General features: G+C 36.9%; 1 long non-coding RNA gene across 1 annotated transcript in view; it reads left to right on the top strand.

Annotated features, from left to right (window-relative positions):
- Positions 1-5,052: 5,052 nt before the first annotated feature.
- The window catches only part of LOC117086796, a 72,582-nt gene continuing 70,832 nt past the window's right edge, over positions 5,053-6,802 (top strand). Inside the window, exon 1 of the long non-coding RNA XR_004438580.1 lies at positions 5,053-5,256. This is a non-coding gene — a long non-coding RNA (uncharacterized LOC117086796). The remainder of the gene's footprint in view (positions 5,257-6,802) is intronic.

Here is a 6,802-nt window from a genome sequence, read left to right as displayed (position 1 = left end):
TGACCAGTTAATGGGTGCAGCACACCAACATGGCACATGTATACATATGTAACAAACCTGCATGTTGTGCACATGTACCCTAAAACTTAAAGTATAAAAAAAATATATTTTTAAAAAGGCCCCTGTTTATTTTAACCTGTGTATGTCCCTCTTAATCCAACTTGGTAGTGCTTCTGCTAATACAATTACCTTAAAGGCTTTGTAGGTTTCCAATAAATCTTTTTAAAGTTTACCCTATTAAAATAAAATATGCAAAAGTCATAACAATACATCTATTAAAAAACCCTCTTGAATCTCAGCTGTAGAACAATGTCTTATGATTCTTAGAAGTCCTTTTTTTTCTTGCTGAGGAGCTCCATGAGTCATGCCTTTATGATCTTAGGAATCCTGTAGTCTAGTAGAGAAAACCTAGGAAGTATTGCCTGAAGTGTTTCAAAGAAATTAACAAAGGATTTTGAAACATGACATTACCCAAATGCCACAACCAGATTTCATCTTTGTCCTCAGCCCATTTGTTACTGTGAGAATTACTGACAGTTGGAATAGCTGAGTATGGGAAACAGGTCAATTTTCGTTTATTTATATTTTTGAGACAGGATCTCACTTTGTCACTTGGACTAAAGTGCAAGGGTATGACCATAGCTCACTGCAGCCTCACTCCTTGCTGAAGGGATCCTCCCATCTTGGCCTTCAGAGTAGCTGGGACTACAGGCATGCCATTATACCCCACTAGTTTATTTTTTATTTTCTGTAGAGAGGAGAGTCTCTCTGTGTTGCCCAAGCCGGTCTCAAACTCTTGGCCTCAAGTAATCCTCCTACCTTGGCCTCCCAAAGTGCTGGGATTCAATGTGTGAACCACCACCCCGACCAAGAACCAGATTTATATTTGATTGAAGCAAATCCTGGCTTTTTTACATTGATTCTTAATTTTGTTCAAAAAGTTTCCTTTGTAATTGATTTTGTTCCTCCTGTCTTTGTCGTAAATAGGTACAGTCAAAATAGGTAGCTTCAACATTCTGCCCCAAAATCACGATACCTGAACCACAAGGTCATTAAGTATCATTTCTAATCATCAGCCTTACTGAAGATGGAAGCCTCACTCATTTTTCCACCAGCTCCATTCTCTCTAGCCACCAAGAACAATTCCCAAATATTGTTCCAGTGTACAGTAAAAGTTCCTTTGAAGCCCTTCAGGCTTCAGGGCCCTTCGGCCCTTCAGGGACTGCCACCTAGTCCCCAAACCCCCTAATTTCACGTCATTCATTTACAGCCACATTGTACTTGCAAATACAAATTTTGTTTTAACTTTCTACCACTGCCTTAAAAAATCACCTCAAAAACTGAATGGCTTAAACAAAAACAGTTTATTATTTCTCACGATCATGGGTTGAGCTGGCAGTTTTTCTGCTTTACCTAGTGTTGACTGATGGCTAGCTGGTTTACAGTGGCCTGACCCGTAAGATAAATTTATGCTGTCTGGATGATGGGAGCCATTAGGCAGGGGCTGTCTGCCTGGGACCTATTCTCCCTGCTGGCTGGGTTCCTCAATTCTCTGCTATGTTGCCTCTCCATGTGCTTATCTTGAACTTTTTCAAACATGAGGGTCTCAAGGTAGTTAGAGTTTTTTCATGTGGTGGCTGCTTTCTACTAGCACAAAAGTAAAAACTGCCAGACCATCTCAAAGCTCAGGTCCACAACCAGGACAGAATCATTTCTGCCTCATTCTATTGTTTAAAACAAACCACCAGCCCATCCCATATTCGTGCAAAGGGCATTGGTACCAAGAGGATATGATTCACAGGAAGGCAAATAAGTTAACAGCCTGGCACAATAAAAATCAATTACCTCATAATGAATTGATTGAAAAGAAACTATTGGACAGCAGTTCTTGAAGTGTGGTTCCCAAACCAGCAGCATCAGCATAACTGTGAAACTCTTTACAAATACGAATTCTCGGTCTGTACCCCAGACCTACTCAAGGAGAAACCCTGGGGACAGACCCACAAATCGATGTTTGTCAAGCCTTCCAGGTGATTCTAATGTAGACAAAAGTTTGAGGATTCAAGGGCAAAGAAATGTGTTAAATTGAATTTGTGTCATATGTGGAAACTGTTAAAGCATAGCCAACCAGTTAATTCTTATTATGAATTAGTTAACTATTACTTTTAACATATTAGCTATAAAAAGGTTTATTTTGCTAACAATGTTCTATGACTATTGGTATAAACCATTCTTTATCATATAGGTAGTAAATAAATGTATTGGTCAAATTAATCAACAATCCAAAACCCTAAATGAAATGTCTAAGAATCAGTTAACAATTGTCTTGCTTATCTATCTACATACACACCCACACACACAGACACACTCGTACACACACCTCTTTTTTACTCTTTCTTTTGCTCTTTGGTTGTTCCTATTATTGTTTTTGTGGTCACTTTGATAGTATTTTATGTTATGTTTGAATGATAATTTGTTTTGTCATGAATCGTTGCTTATTTCCAGGAAACAATAATGCAGGCACGGTAAAGAAGGAAGCTAGCATACATGGTAAATATAGCCAGGGTATGAACAATTTTTCAGAACAATTATTTTTTAAAACAACCTGGCAATGTAAATTTAAGATAAAGATTCTGCTTCAGTGGGGAATTAGCAACTTGTCCAAGGACATTTGGTAGAGAAAAGATTTCACTTATATATTGATCCCTCTCTTTTCAGTCCACTGAGACTAGGCATGTACTCAGTAATTTCAGACTACTCTATAATCTTCCAAAGTATTCAGGTGTTTGCAAAATTAACCTCTCAAAATATTGCAACTGGAAATGGCCTATTGAACTCCATTAATTGATTAAATTCTACATGCCATTAGAGCAGCACTTGTTTGATTGCCAATAAAAATGAATCATGGGAAGTGGTTTGTTAGGGAAGAGAAGATAAAAATAGAAAAGATTCAAATATTAGCAGTAGCATAAGAAACTTGTAGTGCTGATTTCTGTGTAAAAGTTTTAAAATCATATGATATTTGTAGCCTTAGACACTTGATTAGAATATCAATGAGAGGAGTTGTGCAAGTAATATCCTGGAGCAGGTCACAGTTTATCTTACTTTATTTCTCTTAATTCAGTAAATGTTATGGGGCATGCCACATGAAGGCAGGCATCATTATGCATCACAGAATCCTCATATCATTCCTATGTTGCAGGCAGTATTATTATACACATTTTACCAATGGGGGAAAAAATGTTAAATTAGCCAAGTTGGGATTTAAACTCAGTCTGGTTACAAAGTTCATGCTTCTAATCACCAGGCGAAACAGATTCTTTATACTGATCTCAGGTTCTCACTTTGAAAATATTTGGGTATATGCCAATATGGTGATTTCTAAAGAAGTTAAAAGAATTTCTTACAGGTTAGCCATCGAAATTGTAGTAATGGCTACTACCATAGAATAGATAGATGATAGTCTTCTCTATTCACAATTACTTAATTGTAAAAGGTCTTCAACACATTTCATTTCATTTGACTCACTCAATTATCAAAAGGAATTTATTCCAATTTTGTCACTATGAAAAAGAAAAATAGAAATAAAACCTGAGGCTTAGAGAAGCAAAGTAACGTAGATAGTTCATGCAATTGGGAGATGCCTCAGCTGAAACAGTAAGGCCAGTATCCTGATGTCAAGTCTTATACTTTTCCTGGAAACCCCATAAATTCTCAAAGATTAAGTAACAATCCACAAAGAAAGGGAAGCCTGCTCAGCCTCATTTATACATCTGAATAGCAAGATTGCTGAGAAGCAGAACATTTAAAATGCAGTATGAGTTTATATCTTGCTTTATTTAAAATAAATTTCATTGTTATACTCCCAATACAACTTCTACTCTTGTATTTGATCTCCTTCTTTGACTGAGAGAGACAGGGCTGGAGTGAGAGATAGACAGCTGGGAAGTAGCCCCATCCAGTTTTATGGGTATTCACAGACAAGCGTACATTGCTTAGCAAAGTGACCTATCCTAAGTACTTCCAGCAGACAATTGGTTGATAGTCATATCTTTAGTGACACAGCATAGCTTTTGTTTCTTTAGAATACAGGGACTGGCACCTACAGAGAGGGGTCATTTGGTGGCTTTGCTTCTTGAATATGTCTCTATTTTTAATAAATACTTAAACTCTATGGCCCCATTCTTATTCTGCCTCCCTTTAATATGCTTCCTGAGAAGGTACTCTGGGTAAGGGACTTTTGAGCAAAAATAAAATAGAAGGGAAGAAAAGAGTGCATGAAAATAAAGTGTTGAATATTTGGAGAGGGCACATAGCAAAAAAGGAAAGCAAAAATCAGGAAGAAATGTGATAGGGAAGCACAAACCGGTAGACGGTGTAGGAAGAAAGGGCAGGACTTCAGATGATTCATATGAGATGGTGTCAAGTCAAAGAAGTGGACAGACCTAAGTCCCTATTCTCTTTTGACTCAATTCTCTGCTTATTGGTACAACCAACTACAGTCAGCTTAAATCTTTGCTGAAACTAAATGGAGACATAGCACCATTTGTTGTGTGAATCTGTGTCTGTAATTTCTGTGACCTGGGCATTCAGGGCAACAATTGTTCCCATTTTTTTCCATTTCGTGTGTCATTTCAGAGCTGTGTAGTCTCTGTGTAGAAGCTGTGGGTGCCAATTTAAATGAGTAGAAAAACAAGAATTGTAAAGCCTGCATTGCCAGCATCTGCTTCTCTCATTTACAACCAGAGAATGAAAGGTAACAAGAGCAACTAAATTTAACAACAGTGGATCCTGTGTTTGCTTAAGTGTCCCGTTTTAACTAAGAAGCAACTGTGTGTGATTTCTTCAGAGAATCAGGTTGCTGGTTGGCAGGCCTCCAGGAGCAGAAACACCTGCACAGTGGAGACGCACGATCCTCTGTGAAGGGTGCCAGCCATGGCCATTCCACATCACATGCTTAGCATCTGACTAAGGATGTCAGTTGTTTTCGAGGGCCAGTTGGTTACAGAAAATAACTACAGCTCTGTTGAGACCCTTTCTCTCTTTGCTTTTCTCTCTGATCTGACTAACCTCTTTCATTCTTTGCCCTATGTTATATGGCTTAGACCAAAGTCTGAGACATTTAACCAATTTATAAATATTAAATGCAGAAGGCATACTCTATCACTTCCTGGAAACATCAAAGAAGCTGGAAGGGAAATGGAAACTGGATGGCACTTTGTGGAGGTCACTTTGCTGACAGTCAAGTATTCAAGGGTAGGGTTTCTCCCATGGTTTTAAACCATTGCCTTATACAGTAAGACTCTCTTCTAAAATTCTTCCAGCTCTTAGCACAAGCCTGGAAGAACGAATGAATGACAACTAACAAATGACTGACAAAGAACTTAATGCTAATTTATGTAAATATGACTACATCTGGACATTTATTTTGCTTTTATAATTAACTTATTTGATAACTTTCAAAAAGTAGCTTATTCTTAATTACTCTCTGTCTTTATTTCTTCCTTTTGTCTTCATTCTTTTCTTCCTTCTTTCAGTTTTTCTTTTTGTCTTTCCTAAGAATCTGTCTTCTTATACTACATTAAATAGAAGGAAGGAAAGAAGAAGGAAATTCTTGGCCTGATAAAATTCTTTCCTTTTTCCTTCCTTCTTTTCTTTCTTCTCTTTAATGTAGTATAAGGCAGATTCTTAGGTCATGAACCTGATTCTGCCTTTAAGAAGAGAGTTCTTACTTTTTGAAGGCATATTGGGCCACTGGATCCTAACAGACATGCATTTAAAAAAAAAAAAAAAAACTGTGAATTTCCTTGCTAATGGCAATTTACTTTCTCTTCAATTTATTGAACTTCTAGAGAAAGAAGATAGCATCATGCTGATTCTTTGCTCTGGATTTAAACTGAAATTATAGCCACCAGAGATCAAGAATACATAATTCTCAAGAAGTTTTAGAGAGTCTTCCAACTATAAACCAGCCTGAGATAAGGATCCAGGCAGAACGATACCCAGGAAGATTGCTAAACCCAGCACCCATTGTGAAGCATTAACTGGGTGGCAGTAGAGCTGGCCAATCAGCTATGCATTCTCACATCCTCTATCAAACTGACCTTAAGTATAAGACAGGAACATGGTACTAGCTCTATTGTGTGCCAGACTGACTGAAATGTATTTCTTTCTGGAAAATTCTCAATAGAGCAAGAAAAATTCATCAGATCTGAAAAATAGCTCAATTTACACACCCATTATATTATCTATGTAATTTCAGGTTATTCCTCTAGTTGCAGGTGCTTTCAAAATAAAGTTTGAGTGTATTCAACCCAAAATGTTATCATTAAACTAATTAAGAATAAAAGTTTTACACTTAATAAATAAACCTGTCAGCCCATGTAACAGTGAAATTATCCCACATTTTATGAAGAATACAATATTTAAAATTCAAAAGGATCATTTTTATAGTTTTTGGCTGATCTTTGGAAATTATGACAAATTCATGTGACCCACAAGTTGCATTATCATCCCTCTTGGACATATCTATTTCCATCCTCACTGCCACATGACATCTACATTTTCCTCCACTTCCCATCCAATCACTTATTGACTTTTATTGATCCTATTTATTACAACACCATGTTTAATATCATAACATCATAAAACATATGATAAATCAATATGATGCCCAAGCATCCTTTTCTTTTTTGAAACACTGGGTCTATTTTCCCTGTGAAAAAAAGAGGTTAGGAAGTTATGGTAGATCTTGTACCGAAACTCAATTCATCATGTTAGTTTCCCAAGAATAATTGGAAAA

This window comes from Trachypithecus francoisi, unplaced genomic scaffold, assembly GCF_009764315.1.
Source record: "Trachypithecus francoisi isolate TF-2019V2 unplaced genomic scaffold, Tfra_2.0 Lachesis_group10, whole genome shotgun sequence".
In the NCBI taxonomy this organism is placed as follows: Eukaryota; Metazoa; Chordata; class Mammalia; order Primates; family Cercopithecidae; genus Trachypithecus; species Trachypithecus francoisi.
The sequence above is the reverse complement of the archived record's forward strand: the minus strand, read 5'-3'. Positions and strand labels throughout refer to the sequence as shown.